Source organism: Rattus norvegicus, chromosome 12 (genome assembly GCF_036323735.1).
Source record: "Rattus norvegicus strain BN/NHsdMcwi chromosome 12, GRCr8, whole genome shotgun sequence".
Classification (NCBI taxonomy): domain Eukaryota; kingdom Metazoa; phylum Chordata; class Mammalia; order Rodentia; family Muridae; genus Rattus; species Rattus norvegicus.
Genome location: NC_086030.1, coordinates 35,190,020 through 35,207,813, shown reverse-complemented (window position 1 = coordinate 35,207,813; position 17,794 = coordinate 35,190,020). Strand labels below are relative to the sequence as shown.

The 17,794-nt window shown below is 43.9% G+C and overlaps 1 pseudogene; it reads left to right on the top strand.

Annotated features, from left to right (window-relative positions):
• Positions 1–3,827: 3,827 nt before the first annotated feature.
• Rpl7-ps7 (ribosomal protein L7, pseudogene 7) lies at positions 3,828–17,287 on the top strand (annotated as a pseudogene).
• The last annotated feature ends 507 nt before the right edge of the window (positions 17,288–17,794 follow it).

Below are 17,794 nucleotides of genomic sequence, written 5' to 3'. Positions count from 1 at the left end.
AAAGAAGTTTGCCAGACTGCTTGACTGATAACACGTAAAGAGCATTTTTAAAATTATGCGAGGAGCAGACGGCGCGCGTTGTTCTGCTGTCCGAGACCCGATTCACTGGGTGAACCCTGGTGCAAAACTCATTTTAATGAAATGTTTCTGAGAATCATAACTGGGGAAGAAATATACGTGACTGGCATTACTCCCGAGGACCTGTCTGCCGGTGCGCTAGACCATAATTACATTGAAAAACCCAAACTTCAAAAATAACAAAAAAAAAAAAAATCTCCGTGTGAATAAAAGAAGTAAATTCGCTAGGATCTAGATGAGTGCGGACAGCTGAATTAATAATGCTCATCTTTTATTAATCGGAACATTTTACATAAGACGTTTATTTTACTAGCTTGGGCAAACATCGCTGAAGTATTTATGCAATCATGGGAACAACTGGGCTATGACAATTTAATGCTATTTTGCAACACGAGAGAGTTCTGTCGGGACTCACGAGAGCCAATTTCACACAGCTGGCTCCTTAATCACTTTATCTCAGGCCCTTGCTGGGACCTTGTGCTGGTAAGTTTTCCTCAATTTGACACAAACTAGAGTTTGTGTCGCCTAGGTGTTCTCCTGATCGATGATCTGACATAACAGGGCTCAGCTCGCTGTGGGTGGTGTCACCCCTGGGCTGGTAGTCGCGGGTGGGCTAAGAACTTGGCTGAGCAAGCCACAAGGAATAAGCAAGTAAGCAGTGCTTCTCCTCGGCCTCTGCTTCAGCTCCTGCTTTGAGTTCCTGCCCTGACTGATTTGCCTTGGGTCACATATCGCCTCAAAGTAAGCTGTGGACACTGTCCCCTACCCCTTGATGCAATTCCTATTTGGAGGAGACTCCTTGCACCTCTGCACGCCAAGCTGGACACTTCATAAAGCTGTGCACTAAAGCTCTGTTGGCCACTGCAACTTCTGTCACCTTGCTTTTCGTGTCCCTTTAGCAACACACTCTTCCTAGTGGTCTATCCCTGTCTCTCTGAGGCAGCCTTGGTCCTCCATTGGGGTGTTTGTCATTCTGTATAGTAGAGTGCCCCATGGCCATTGCTTCTTAATAACTGGACAGCACCACATATAGAAATATATTGTTCCTGTTCTCTTTGGGGTTTAAGCTCACTTGTTTTATCTGGGCTAACCGAACTATTTTTTCCCTCTTCCATTAAAACGTTAGCATTTTGCGATACTCTGTGACTGGACTTAAGATCTATGGAAATCAGATTTGGCATTAGAAGGCATTGCTGGCTTGAGAAAATGGGCCGTGTCCAGGGTGAGCAGCCAGAGCTGAGATACTGTATGAATTTAAGTCCGTTCCAGTCTTTTACCAGGTGGATCTGGAAAATACTGTTCTGCAAACTTCCCCCTCAAGCAAGTCGGGTTTAGTTAAAAGGGGTTATTTTGTGTATTTTTGTTTTAATGTTCCAGGAACTGGTGAGGTTGTAAAGATCTGTTAGAAAGTGGAACTGGCTTGTGGATTAAGGTCTGGGGAGGAATGAAACAGCGTCTGAAATTGTCAGGTACTATATCAAGTGAGTCTCATCAAGCTGCGTACTCTTGGCTGCGGCGGCTGCTTGCTGCCATTTAGCTGATGCTGAAAATGTTTGCAGCGTATGCCTTCTGTATTGGAGAAAAGAACTGCAGATTATTATAGGAACTCCCACACTGGTGTGAGGGAGAGGGGACTACAGAGTTGTTGTGGTTTGCCTTGGAGTTCTCTCTGAATTTGTAAAATAAAGGCAAGAGCTCCAGATTTGGGCAGAGGGAGGAGTCGGGAGCGAGAGGGGAGGAGTCAGGAGAGGGGAGGAGTCAGGAGAGGGGAGGAGTCAGGAGGGGAGGAGTCAGGAGGGGGAGGAGTCAGGAGGGGAGGAGTCAGGAGGGGGAGGAGTCGGGGGAGGAGAGAGGAGAAGCGAGGAGAAGGAGAAGCTGGAGACCTGGCAAATAAAAGGTGCAAGGGATGAGGGATTTGGGAGCTAGGAATAGGACAGTGTAGGGTGGATCTGCCCAATCTAGACGCTAGATTGTTTTCATATTAATTGAGTTGCGTTTTCTTTGTACTGGCCGATTAGGGTTGGAGAGGAAACTGCAACAAACTGCAACACAGAGTGTCTAGACCTCTCCTTATAATCCCCAAAGGATAACCCAAAGCTCAATTCTGCCAAACTTTACCCTGAGGCACCAAAGGTTTTATCTAGATTACTTACATGAATGAGGGGGTTACTGACAGGAGCATCAGGGACCCCCCAAGACAGCTCACTGGAAAATCTGCACCCAGAATAGGTGAGGGCTTCCCCATGCTTGAATAGATGGAGTCCCTCTCTTAGTCTCCAGGCCTAGGTACTCTTATCTCCTTGATAAGACTTAAGGCCACATGAAAATGGGGCAGAATTGCAGACAAATGGTGGGGGATATTCAGTTGAAGTTGCAGGAGTGAAGGACTCTGAGCTGGTGGCAACTGGGGGATCATGGGGTTTTGAATAAGCTCAGGGATGAGGGAGATGGGCAGGCAATTGAGATGGGAGAGCGGCAGGACTGGGAGAGGGAGGGAGAGGGGACAGGGAGGGGGAGGGGGAGGGGTACCAGTAGGTACCTTTAGTGTGGCCAGGTAGGAAGGCTAAAAAGTCAGGCTTAGATCAAGATGTGATTGGACACCCAGAGTGTGGGGCAGGGTGGCCTTCTTTTCCCTTACTGTGGAAATGACACAGGATTCAAGGAATCCTGTTATTGAGGAAGGATCAAGAAAGAAGTCATTTTGACAGCACCATTGGGGGGGGGGGAGGCTTTACTGCCTTAAAACAATGTAATTATATAAGTAACATGTAAAAATTGGTCCTTATAAAAAATTAAAATACTTCTGAGCTAGCTCATTTCTCTCGGCTCACTGCACCGAGCCCGGTCTCCACGCTCAGATGTAACCACAGCTACCTATTTGATGAATGGCCTTCTAGAAAATTCCCTGAGATATTACTGATGTGGTTTGAGCCACACCTGCTTACAAAATGTCATACCCATGGGTTACCCAAATCTATAGCCCCAGCATTGTTGTTGTTGGGTTTGTTTTTAATAGCTCAAAGTAATCCACGGGGAGATAAGCGGTGGGCAGATACTGTCATCATTTGTGGACATCCAAGTCATTTCCATGTTCTCACTAAAGAAATAATGCAGTAATGAAAGAGGTGCCTAAAAGTAAAAGGAGAGATTATTGGGAGGGAGGAAGGGGACCAGAAAAGGGAAATGGGGACTGTGAGGGGAGGCAGGGAAGGGGGCAAATTATGAAATATACTAATCCAAATATGTGAACATGTCATCAAAAAAATGAAAATAATTTCATTTATGAAGCTTTCCCTGGCACTTTTATTAAAATGTTGAAATTCTAAATAAATGAAGGATGGCAAAATTAATCAGTGGGTTAACAAAAAAAAAAAAAGACTGATGACCTGAGATCAATACTCAGGCCCTGTGTGATAGAAGGAGAGGACTCACTCCTGCAAGTTGTCCTTTGACTTCGATGTACACAATGTAAGAAGCACACAAATGAGCGTACAGACACACACAACCACAATCAAACACTCACTTTACAATCACTTGGTTAGGGGACATACTGTGCACTGCTAAGGGTTCTCTAGAGGGACAGAATGAATGATAGATAGATAGATAGATAGATAGATAGATAGATAGATAGATAGATAGATGTGGGGGACTTTATGAGACTGGATTACAGGCTGTGGTCCAGTTAGTCCAACAATGCCTGTCTACCAATGGAAGGTCCAAAATTCCAGTTGTTCAGGCCACAAGGCCAGATGTCTCAGCTCATTTTGAGTACTACACATCGGGACTCAGAAGAAGTAGGCTCTCACACCAGTGAAGGAATGAAGTCGTCAGCGAGAGTGAGGGCAAGCAGGCAAAGAGCAAGCAATTCCTTCTTCTGCATTCTTTATATGGGCTGCTAGAGGAAGGTGTGACCAAGATTGAAGGTGGACCGTCACACCTCAGAAGATCTAGATGGGAGGTGGGTCTTACACTTCAAATTATTTGCTTGATAAAAAAAAAACAAAAAAAAAACACCTCACAGGTGTACCCAACCACTTAGGTTTTAGCTAATTGCACATGTAGTCAAGGTGACAACCAAGAATAGCCCTCACACAATTAATGTCTGTTTGATAATGCTGACTGTGAAAAGAGGGTGAGGCAGCTTGCAGTGTTGTTTTCATTGTTCACAGGGTTGCGGGTGGAGGTCAAGGCTAATCCTTGAGTAGCAAGGGGGTGAAGATTGGAAATGGATGACCCACACCCCCAGATGTCATGTGGAAAAGGCAGGTGTCATTTCTCATTCATCTCAGCCTTAGCAGGAAAAGGTCATAAAACATGAAGCCTCACTTTGTGCCTTGGTCCCCTCTCACCTCACTTCCGCTGTCTCATCATGCAGTAGGCGGGATCCTTGGCAGGAAGCGGTCCCTCGGGACCTACCCAGGTTTGATGGCTTCATTTTCTACCCTGCTCTCTGTCTTACAAAATGTCACGCTTACCCTTGAGAGAAGTATGGAAGTACTATGTCCTTTGCTCCTACAATTGCAGGACGTGACTGGAGGCATCTTTAAAATTAGTCTGTGTATAAGTTGCCCAGGCCCAAGGTCTCCAGGGAAAACTGAGTCCACTCCTGAATATGAACCTGTTGGCTGAAGCTGCTCCTTTGTCAGAGAAAACCCTCCATGAGGCTGATTTGACAGCCTATAACAATTCCTATAGGCTAGTGCTCCTAGGAATCTTCGTAGCATGGGCCATGGCACTTCCAGCACGGTGTCCTCCATGTACTTCATTTTAGCAGTTAAGGAAAGGCAGGCCCTCTTGGGGAGAGGGAATTCCCCAATTCAAATGCCTCCAATCCCCATGCTCAGAAGGTGGGCACATATTGATGAGTTTGAAGTCAGACTTGTCTACATAGAGAATTCCAGACCAGTGAGGGCTACATGGAGAGGCTGTTTTTAAAAACAGTGCTTGGGCTTTATGGGTAGAGACAGTCAGGAGAACAGCGAAGGACACACTTTGAGACAGGCTGATTCGTTTTTGTCAACCTGGTACAACCTGGGAAGAAGAAGTATCATGAGAGGAACAGCCTCTACCATTGGATTGGTCCGTGGACATGTCCTGTCCGTGGGGCTTTTTCTTGATTGCTGATTAACAGAGGAGGGACCAGACCACTGTGGGAGGTGCTACTCCTGAGAAGATATCCTGGGTTATGAAGAAAACCAATGGAGCAAGCCATAAGCAGCATTCATCCATGGCCTCTGCTTTGGTTTCTGCCTCCAGATTCTCACCTCGGGTCCCTGTCCTGACACTTCTTCACGACAGACTTCACACTGCAAGCCAGCTAAACCCTTTCTTCCTTAAATCAGTTTTGGATAGTGTTTTATCGTAGCAACAGAGAAGCAAGCTCTCAACCCTTAGGTCTATGCAAAGTAGTCTCCTGAGCTCAGTGCAGAAACAGTGCAGACTTTAGAGGCAGCAGGCTCACTCTGTGCTACACCATCTCCTTGGACAAAGACCTTCAGGAACCTCCCCTGCTCCCAATTTCACTCGAATGGGTCTGCCCCGATTAACAGTCGAAACTGTGGTGTGTGCAGAAGACAAGAGTCATCAGCCAGAGCACTACCTTGGGGAAGCCAGAATAGCTACACTGGCTTTTTCATGGGTCAGCAGCTTACTCACAAATCACCATTAGTAGAAGCTTGTTAACGCCTCGGAGAAGAAACATGCAAAAACACAGGACTGTAAATATCTGAGCGAAACTATAGCCAAGTTAATTTCATACATTAAAGAGGTTTAAAGCTCTCTCTTGTTTTCCTCTCTGTTCTGAAGGACAGTCATTTGATGGAGTCGTCTCTGCTAATTTTCCATCTAATGAGATCTGCAAGCTCCATTTTTGACACTTTCTTGTTCTGTTTATTCCTTCAACTGAACTCCAAAGATAAAAGGTATTTTAGTTCAAAGAAATGCAGAGCGCTTCCTCTCTCGGTGAGCCGTGTGTCTGAGTGGCATTTCTTTGCAGGTGTGCAAACAAATTCTATGAGAGGCTTTCTTGTTTGTTTTTAAATGTCTATAAACCACCCTCATCTAAACCATTAGCTTTCTTGATCAGATCGGGTGATGTTTGTGTGCAGAGAGAAATACATTTCTACTGGTCCACAAACATAGGGCCTAAAGGAAAAGCCAGAAAAATCCCAGAAGTTGCCTGTGAAAATATAATGAAAAGTTCATCCAATATTTGTAAGCTACAATACATCCAGGCCTGGTGATGACTAATGTCACTGTGTGTTTGAAGGTTCTGTCTCTGTAAGTTTTTCCAGCACCAACCATAGCTCCCTAAGCTCAGGACTGAGGCTGAAAGGCTGAGGCCAGTTCTACTCTTGACCCAGAGACTTACTGCTACCCATTCTAACACAGCAGTTCTCAATCTGTGGGTCATGACCTCTCTGTGGTCATCACAAGAGCCTTTCATGGAGGTTGTGTAAGACCATCAGAAGACACAGATATTCACACCACAATTCATAACAGTAGCAAAATTACAGTTATAAGATAGCAACCAAAGTAATTTTATAGTAGGGGGTTCTCCACAACATGAAGAACTATATTAAAGGGTTGCAATGTTAGGATGGTTGAGCACCACGATTCTGGCAGGCCAGGATCCCAGGAGTCCAAAGTTTGCTAGGCCAAAGGCACAAGCAATTCTTTCTCTTGAGCTGTGCACTAAAGGAGTGTTGGTCCTCTGCCCTCAGCAAGCATGGAGGTCACAACCAGGTTTAAGATGAATCGCTTGCCTGCTCCCTCTGTGAACCATGAAGACCTGGGCAGAGACAAGCTGGAAGAATCCTTCTGCAAGATTGGAAGCAGTGTTCAATCCTAGCCTTGGGATCCCTGTGTGCTCAAGAAACATCACTTGAGGATGAACATTGTTACTTATATTCATAAAACAATAACCCAAATTTCCAACTTCTCTCTTGCACGTCAGCTAGTACCACCTCTGGTGGCTTTTCCCTGAGCCTGGAACTCAGGCGAGTTCTGGGTAAATGGCACCTGTCACCATGGTGGCTTCCGGATCACAGTGTCTGAGCCAAATTGAGAAACTCGGTCCTCTTTGGTCATTACACCCTCTGTAAATTTCCCATTTCGCAGACTAGTGAACCCAGAGAGCAGCTACAGGCCATAGATACCAGTGACTGAACAGAGCTTGGTCAGATTTTCCCGGCCTTAAGTCTCTCTCACGCCTCTACCCTGACAGACTCTCATGCACAGTCCAAAGTACTGGTAAGGAGAAAAACTCAAAACAAAGGAGAAATAGACAGAGTCTTACTGGAACCCAAAAGAAGATACCTGGATTGCCTAAAACCTCGGAGTGAGTTTCCCCACCTCCTCAGTCACTAAACTCTTAGTTGCAGGATAAATGTGAGAGTCCCTGATGTTGGCTACAGCTTATGTCTGTCCATTATGGTGTGGCCTGGATGCCTGATGAGGTTTCTTTAATGCAGATTTCTTATTTTACTGTTTTGAAACAGGGTCTCACATAGCCCAGGCTGACTTGGAACTCCCTCCATATCCCAAGATGACCTTGAATTTCTGATCTTTCTGCCTCCAACTCAGAAGTGCTGAGGTGATGGACCTGTGTCAACACATAGGGCCTATATAGTGCAGGGACTGGATGTCTACTGTGTAACCACTCTACAACTGAGCCACATCCCCAGCTATATCACACATTTAAAAACATCCAATTACGGGAAAATTCACACTTACCCTAAGTATAGAGAACAGAATCATGGCCTCAAGGGTTCCCATCAGGCATCTTTAACGTATCAGCTGCTGCCCATGCCACTCAAAAGGGTTGGGAAGGCATAACTGATAAGTTTGGTTTGCAAACGTAAGGTAACCTCATTTGTCATTGGCTTTCTGCAGCTCAGCTGTGTGGAGGACCTGCTTGGTTCCTGTGCTGGTTATGTCAATTTGACATAGACTAGAGTAATTGAGAAGAGGGAGCCTTAATTGGGAAAAAAATGCCTTCATAAGATCAGACTATAGGCAAGCCTGGAGGGTAGCTTCTTAACTAGTGACCTATGGAGATGGCCCAGTTCATTCTGGGGGGTGTCGTCCTTGGGCTGTTGGTCCTGGGTTCTATAAGGAAGAAGGCTGAGCAAGCCATTAGGAGCAAGCCAATAAGCAGCACCCTTCTATGACCTCTGCATCAGCTCCTGCCTCAAGGTTCTTACCCTGACTTCCTTAATGTTGGACAGTAATTTGAAAGTGTAAGCCAAATAAAACCCTTTCTTCCCCAAAGTTGATTTTGGTCATGGTGTTTCATCACAGCAATAGTAACCCTGAGTAAGACAGTTAACCAAAGACATCTGACTTTCAGAGCTCCATATTGGAGCTTCAGACTTCTTCAGATGATCCTAGAGATAACGGGAAATGGTTCTGAGTCTTGGTTGTTATCAACTGGCTTCCAGATGTGTACGTGAAAATAAATGTATTCAGGGCTACCATCTGAATGCATGCTGTACCAGAGAAGGTATCACTGTGCATAGGAGTCCTAAAGACTCCATAGCAGAGATCCCACCTCATCTAAGTTTTGAAAGAAACAGATGCAGCCATAGATACCTAACACGGAGCACTGAGGGAAAAAAAATACACGAGTGATGATCCACACAGACCTTCATCCGTGGGTCAGGATTGAGCAAGGATCCATTTTGGAAAACCACAGGACCTCTAAGGCACATAGCCACTATGCCCACCCAACCCACTCACAGTATTGGAATCTTGGCCTCTACTGTGCTTAGTCACAGGACTGCCTTACCTTATTCTTTCTCCTAATCCATCTCTTAAATCCACCCCATTGTCTCTGGACCTACCTCTCCCACAACCTTTTAAAAAAGATTATTTTATTTTAAGTAATGTGTACATGTGTGCATCTCTGTGTGTTTGAGTTCATGAGTGCAGTGCCTGAGGAGGCCAGAAGAGGGCGTCTCTTCAAGAGCAGCAAGTACTCTCTGCTGCTGAAACATCTCTCCAGCCCAGTATCCATGTGATACAGACCATGTCTTAATATTTCTCACATTTACCTCAACGTGAAGCAAGCAAGACATTTGTGCTTGGAGGTTGTCCTTGGAGTTTAATTTCTACTGATGTGATAAACACCACAACCAAAAGCAACTTGAGGAGGAAAGGGTTTGTTTGGCTTACATGTCCCATCACAGCCTGTCACTGAAGGAAATCGGGACAGGAATTCAGGCAGGAGCAGAAGCAGGATCCATGGAAGACCAGGTTTACTGACTTGCTCCTCGTGGCTTGCTCAGCCTATGTCTTAGTTAGGGTTTACTGCTGTGAACAGACACCATGACCAAGGCAACTCTTATAAAGGACAACATTTAATTGGGGCTGGCTTACAGGTTCAGAGGTCCAGTCCATTATCATCAACACAGGAGCATGGCAGCATCCAGGCAGGCATGGTGCAGGAAGAGCTGAGAGTTCTACATCTTCATCTGAAGGCTGCTAGCAGAATATTGGCTTTCAGGCAGCTAGGATGAGGGTCTTAAATCCCACACACACAGTGACACACTTATTCTAACAAAGCCATGCCTATTCCAACAGGGTCACACCTTCTACTAGTGCCACTCCCTAGGCTGAGTATATACCAACCATCACAGCCTGCTTTCATACCCCAATACCAACATCCCACAGATGATACTGCTCTCTGTGGGCTGGGTCTTCCTACACCAATCACTAATCAAGAATGCATGACACACAAGACAAACTGATGGAGGCATTTTCCCAGTTGAGATTTCAATGACCCTAACTTGCATCAAGTTGTCAAAAATGAACCAGCACATTACTGTGGATGCTATGTCAGACTATGAGGCCAGTGTTGGAAAGGCCTCTGGATGGACCCAGTGGTGAATGTCTGGTACTCTGCAATGGTTTTGTGTGTGTGTGTGTGTGTGTGTGTGTGTGTGTGTGTGTCTATGTATATATCTGTGTGTCTGTGTATGTCTGTGTGTATGTGCTTGTGTGTGTGTCTTGTGTGTGTCTGTGTGTCTATGTGTGTGTGTCTGTATGTGTATGTATGTGTCTGTGTGTGCTTATGTGTGTGCATGTGTCTGTGTTGGTCTTCATATGTGTGTCTGTGTATGTCTGTGTATATGTGTTTATGTGTATGTCTGTGTATGTATCTGTGTGTATGTATTTATGTGTGTATCTGTGTCTATATGTGTGTGTGCCTTTGTTTGTGTGTGTGCCTGTGTGTGTCTCTGTGTGTCTATGTGTGTGTGTGTGTGTCTGTGTGTGTGGGTGTGTGTGTGTCTGCATGTCTGTGTGCTCTGCACAAAGCACTGTGGGTGCAATGCAGCCAGCTACTTCATGCTCCTCCTGCCATAGCTAGAGTCACTCTTCCCATCTTGCCTTCCCCATGATAACAGACCATGAACCCTCAAACTATGAGCCAAGATAAACCCTAGTAGGTCTGTGTTGAACTTTTAAGCATTGAATACACCAAGCAAAAACCAGCCAGTCATATTTTTTAAGGCAAAAGTTTATAAATTATCTTACCTACCTTATAATGCTAAAACAAAATACTGTGAGAAAAAAAGGCCCTCATGCCTGAACTTTGGCTCCTGAAACCTGGGTATCAGAGATACACACAGTTTATTGTGACTGATAAAGCATCCTTTTGTTGGCTAAATGCAGAAAAAAATGAGAGTCAGATTTAAACAAAACAAAACAAAAACCTAAGTCATGGGGCTAAAGAGATGGCTCAGAGGTTAAGAGCACTGGCTGCTCTTACAGTGGACCCAGATTCACTTCCCAGAATCCACATGACTGCTCAAAACTATAGCTCTAGTTCCAAGGGCTCTGACACCAGGCACATGTGTGGCGCAAAGACACACACAGGCAAAACCCAACTATATACATAAAATAAAATGATTATTTTTTTCTAAGCTGTGAGCCACATCCTTCTGAAGTTCTAGTGGAAAGCACGGCCTGGACCTGATATCTGTGTTGCTCCGCCCCCCTCCTAGTGCGATGGTTAACACAGCTCAGGGATTTTCAACCTTCCTAACGCTGCCACCCTTTAATGGTAATTCCTCGTGCCTGTGGTGATCCTCAACCATAAAATTACTTCTGTTGCTACTTCGGAACTGTAATTTTGCGACCGTTATGAGTTGTAATGTAAATATCTGATAGGCAGGATATCTGACATGTGACCCCCGGGGGGGGTCTCGACCCACAGGTTGAGAACCACTGACCTAGCCCGTTTGCTGGAATTTAGAGTCACCTGGAAGTCACATCTCTAGGTGTGTCTGCAGAAGCTTTCGAGAGATGTTTACTGAGGAGGGCAGATGCATCCTGGATATGGGTAGCACCCATCCCATGGGCTAAGGTCCTAGAGTGAAGAAAAAAAAATAATGAGTCGAGTGCCAGAATCCATTTCTATGTATTTTCTGAGCAGATGTGATGTGGCCAGCTGCCTCACCTCCTGCCACCATGCCTCCCTGCCATGACGGACTGGCCCCTTGGACTCTGAGCCAAAATAAAGTCTTGCTTACATACGTTGATCCTGTCAGGCATCTTGTCCCAAAAGTGACAAAAGTCACTACTACACCTGACTATGTTTTAGTGCCTGAGAATAAAGTTGCAGCATGCTATATAGGTTTTTACATACTGCAAGCAGGTAATACCTATGGCTGTGGTTATTTAACATGCGACACATGTGAATTTTCTGGAGCAGTTGTTCTACCCACAGAATAGTGAAAAGAAGTTTGCCAGAGGCCTAGGAGGATGGGGGAAACACACTTTGCTATTGAGCCTGCAGAAAACAGACAGGACTGATTCCACGTGTCTCTCTCTTTTTTGCAGACAAGACGGCTCATCACTAATGGAAAGCCACACATCAAGAGCAGCAAGAATGATGGCATCCCCAGGGCAGAACCACAGACCCAGGTCATTTATCCCACACTGATGTGAATTTTCCATTACCTGGGAACAAAAAGTGTAGGCATGCCTTCTCTGTTTTCTTTTTTTTCTCCCCCGTTATAAAACTTAGTTTAGTTGTTGAAAAATGGAAAAAGAAAGATGACATTTATAGAACAACCATCTCAGCATAAAAAAAGTGAAATATTTTTCTAAAAGGCTTTCATTTCTTCCAGGAAAAAAAAAGACAGAGAGAGAGAGAGACTCTTTCATTAGTCATAAGAAAGGCACATTTACTGGGTTCTTTACAGAATGTCATGCACAGCTGTTAAGATTAGTTTCTATGACGAGTGTGTCACAGAGGGAGAACAGTAAACATGGTGTATGCAAATGATTTGCATTATAAATATGGATGTTGTTTGCCTTTGCCATAAGCTATGAAGAATCACAATTAAAATGTCAAACTGCAATTGGGGAAAAACCTGGAAGTTAGAAAGGGCATTTGTGAGAGTCATACTCAATTATGCACGTGTTGGTTTCCTAAGTTTCTTACTTCCAAAGCTTTTATTCTCTAATTTACCTTTTCCAGACTGTAAACTGTTTTCCTTGAACTCAAATCAGTGGAATAAAAATCTTTGTGTATGTACGCAGATAAATGTGTATATGAATGTGTGTGTGCAGGTACATGTGTGTACAGAGATATGTGTGTTTGCATGTTGTGTGCAGGCGTCAGGTGACTGTGTGTGCAGGTGCATGTACATGCATATGTGTGAGCAGGAGAATGTGTATGTGTGCATGTGTGTGGTCAGCTGCTTGTCCATATATGAGTGTTCAGGTATAAGTGTGTGTGCATGTGTGAGTACAGGTGCATATGTTTGCAGGTGTATGAGTGCAGCTGTACGTGTGTATGTGCATGTATGTGCACATGTGTGTATGTGCAGGTGCATGTGCACATGTGTGTACAAATACACATACACTTGTGTGTATGTGAATAAGGGGTCCAGAAGTGAGCTGGGGATGGTGTGATTCCCTTTGTGCCCTGATGACAGATGAACACATATCTCCCACATTCACTGACAAAGAGTTCATAATTTTCACGTAAAATTCTTTGATAATGCTCTCTCATTCAAAAGGATAAATACAGGAAATGGGTTTTCTTCCAGCAGCTTAAGCTGATGCACAGGACATGACTCTCTTGGTTTTATTTTAGTAAAGGAATCATATTCATAAAAGAAACCATAACTCAATTCTATATTCTTCAAAGAGTTGGCTACAATTGTTTATAATTGGTTTAAATGTTAATGTTTGCATAATGCATGATTTCTTTATTAAAAGGCCATGGCAGAAGTATACATTAGTCCTCTTTTCAAAAGAGCCCCAGGAAAAAATCCTTCCCGAACTCTCGGATGATTTAAAATTGATCTCCTATCGTGTGTCCTACTTTTATACTCTTAACAGCAGACAAAATAATTCCTTTCAATTTTAATCCCAGCTGTTTGGGGGACCCCAGGTTGAGTTATGTTGCTATTTTCAGGGGTGCTTACTGGTTTATCGTCTCTTTCTTGATAACCCTCCTGCTGAGAGGTACAAAGACATTTCAACAGGCATCTCAGACTTGTTTATGTGTGGCAGGCCTTGATTTTTCCGATGATCAAACATGTATCCTAAGTAGATCTACTCACCTTAACTCACTTCCACACATATTTTTTTTTTTGGTTCTTTTTTCAGAGCTGGGGACCGAACCCAGGGCCTTGCGCTTCCTAGGTAAGCGCTCTACCACTGAGCTAAATCCCCAGCCCCACTTCCACACATATTTACCCCCTTCCCTGGGGCAGCCATAGTTTAATGAAGCATATATGGGGAGGGAACTAAGCCAAAGTTCCTATGGGAAAAATGACATGTATTCTTCCACAAATTCCTTGATTATCTGCCGCCAAGTCCTCTATTGGATCATTCCTGTGGAAATCAGAAGACAGCTAGGCACAGCCCTGCCCCCGTGTGTCTGTGGTAAAGGAGTGTAAAGGAGTAAAGGAGTAGCCATTGTGAGGAGTTAGGGGAGAGGGTGTGGAAATGAGGAGGGTCTGAGTTCACAGAACTACAACCCAAGTATCTTTGTCACTACTCAATAGCTGTGAAGAGAACCATGACCAAGGCAACTCTTACAAAAGGAAGCATTTAATTAGGCCTGGATTACAGCTTCAGAGGTTTGGTTCACTGTCATCATGGCAGGGAGTGTGGTGGCACACAGGCAGACACGTTGCTGGAGAAAGAGGTGAGAGTTCTACATCTGGATCTGGAGAGTTCTTCATCTAGGTTTTTGGGAAGCAGGAAGAAAATGCACTGGGTTTGACTTGGGCTTTTGAAACTTCAAAACTCAACCCCAGTGACGAACTTCCTCCAAAAAGGCCACACTTATTCCAATAAGGCCACGCCTCCTAATCCTTCTCAAGTAGTGCCATATAACTAAGCATTCAAATATATGAGCTTATGGGGAACACTTTTACTCAAATTGCTTACAGGACCATTAGAGACTATTGCATGTAATTATAAAAGAACCACCCATGCTATGATCAGCTAGGCACTGGCAATGGTGTTCTCCCCACCCCCATGGGGAGCCCAAGCATCTCTGTGCCCTAGTTCCCCTGCTTTTAGCTGCTGCTGAACTGCCTCACACTTCCCAAGCCATCCACTCCCTATGGCAAGCCTTTAGAAACTGGTTGCCACTCACTCTGATCCCCTAACCCCATAAAAACTCCAGAGGCTTGCAATTTACCAGCCACATTTGTAACAGTAAATCCTCAACCCCCAAAATGCCCACACAAAGAACTGAAAACTCAATTAATATAGATATAAGCTACACACCTAGATTGGACAGATGTGCCCTAAATTATTCAACCATCTATCTAAGAAATCCCCAGTTACTTATGGCTTCTAGGACCATGGGTCTGGCTCATCAGTCTCCCTCAGGTTCTATCTTGTCTCTCCCATCTCTGGCTTCTCTCTCTCTCTTTCTCTCTTTCTCTCTCTCTCTCTCTCTCTCTCTCTCTCTCTCTCTCTCTCTCTCTCTAAAACTTTTAGCTCAGCACCCTCTTTCCACTGCCCAATCCCAGACTCGAGCCTTTCTGACTAAGATTTTACCTGACCTCATCTGAGTAAGGCACCCCTTTTGAGGGGGCAGAAAAAACAGACAGTAATCCACAACATCCCCCCTTTTGTCCAATTAAAAGACTCTTTTCTCTCAGATATAAATTGATCACAACTATTACCATTTTGTAATTTATAAAGTATAAGACACCTAACTCAGTCCTTAATTTTGTCAATTAAATAAAGCACTCTATCATCTGTACTAACTTAAAGGGCTTATAATTCTACATCTGTTAATGTCTTGGTTTAGCTTGTATACTATCTGAAAACCATCTACTCAAACATAACTATTCTCTCAATGTTAAATAGCTTAGGTTGGCTAAGAGACTATGGTTAGTCTTCAATACTGGCAGAATTCTGAGAGCAGCATAAAATTTACCAGAAAATATAGGAAGGACTAACTTAGCTTCCAAAACTGAAACAAATTGTAAAGATAGCTGCCTGCCTACACAATCCCCTGTTTCTCAACACGTTGCAGCATCAGTCTGTGGCTGTTGGGTCCAGGATCATCTGACAAACCTTTGTAATGCAGAATTATGAAGGATTTATCGCCCTGTCTTGGCAGAGATTATCAGTCAACTATTGTGCATAGTGTGTCCTTTTTCTGGACAGTATTTTTGCCTGTAGATGAATAGGCAATTTTTGTCCAGTTACTACCTTGCCACGATGTACAACCTCACCTGGAGGTATAGATGTTCAGTTTCTTCACTGAATCTAAGAAAGGGGTATTGACAGGAGCAGATATGTCTCAACAACAAATGATTAAATAACATTAAGTGTCGCATTTTGTGGATTTCTGATGCTTTTGAAAACTATCTATGTAAAGTAATTTGAACTGTTGTCCTTTAACTACTCTCAGCTATTTCTAATTAAAGTATCTTACAACTAATTCAGATCCATGAGTTTGTTGTCTGGCCCTTAACTCATATGCTTAATCATCTAAAATCAGTTCGTAATGGCAGTATTAGAAGGACTGAGTCTAGCCTTTGTATTCTTAAATTTTTGTATCAGTAGAAGAAATTCATGCCAATGAAAATCCTAACTCAGTATCAAAACAAATTTTGTACCAAAATAAGAAACTTTAACTTTAACTTTGTAACAATTATAAATATTTTTACCAAATGAGATTGTAGCTACACAATTAATTCTAGCTATTTCCACTCTGGTCAAATTATTTCTAAATCACCCAGAAAGATAACCTAGAATAACCATCTCCAGTCCCCCAAACCCAGGGAACCAGGATAACGACACTTTATAACTTCTTCCTGCTGATTATGGGTGTTGAGATATCTTTGAAGGGGAAGGATAGGGAAAATGGGGAAGCTGGTTAGGTCTTAATAAGGCCACACCAACCCTTAAGAAGAAAAAGGTTCCTGCTGAGCCAGAAACCCTTAAGAAAAAGCGAAGGAAATTCACAGAGCTGAAAGTGAAGCACCTGAGGAAGAAGTTTGCCCTGAAGACATTGCGAAAGGCAAGGAGGAAGCTCATCTAGGAGAAGGCAAAGCACTCTCACAAGGAGTGCAGGCAGAAGGATTGGACTGAGATTCACATGGCTAGGATTGCAAGGCATGCTGGGAACTTCTATGCGCCTGCAGAACCAGAATTAGCCTTTGTCACCAGGATCCGAGGCACCAATGAAGTTAGCCCAAAGGTGTGCAAGGTGTTGTAACTGCTGTCTTCAGCAGATCCTCAATGGCACCTTTGTTAAGCTCAACAAAGCTTCAGTTTCCGTGCTGAGGATTGTGGAACCGCACATTGCATGGGGATACCCCAACATAAAGCCAGTAAACGAGCTCATCTACAAGCGAGGCTATGGCGAAATCAATAAAAAGTGCATTGCCTTGACAGATAACTCCTTGATTGCTCGATCTCTTGGTAAATTTGGCATTATCTGCATGGAGGATCTAATTCATGAGATCTGTATAGTTGGGAAACGCTTCAAGGAAGCAAATAACCTCCTATGGCCCTTCAAACTATCTTCTCGACGAGGTGGAATGAAGAAAAAGACAACTCACTCTGTAGAAGGTGGAGATCCTGGCAACAGGGAAGACCAGATAAACAGGCTTATTAGACGATGAACTAAGGTATTGCCCGTGGTATTTTTATAATCTGGTCAGTTAATAAACAGTCACAGCTTGGCAAATTTAAAAAAAAAAAAAAAAAAGAAGGCTACACCAACAATCGTTACTATTCTCTGATGTCTACAACAGGAGACCCTGCCTCACTCAGAACCATCATGTCATCCAAAGAGAACAAAAACCGAAAGTCATCATGGCTGGTTGCTGCTGCCACGAATACATGTACCATATTGCTACAGCTGAGACTTGTAACCTTTAAAAAAAAATCATTAGTTGCCTATATTTCATGTAAAATGCCCTTTTTTTTTTTCAGAGCTGGGGACCGAACCCAGGGCCTTTAGTTTGCTAGGCAAGCGCTCTACCACTGAGCTAAACCCCCAACCCCCAAAATGCCCTATTTTTAAATGAGACAGTGAGAGCTTAGTTTTGGAGGAGCGTTAGGCTCACCTGAAGGAAGACACACTAGTGTTTTCCTCTCAGCCCATCTGCCTTCAGACGCTTACTACTTCTGTCCTCGAGGAGGCTTGGAGCCTTTTCCTGCTTCTTCGGTATGCATGCACACAAACTTCCCATGTTTTAGCAAAACCATCTTTACA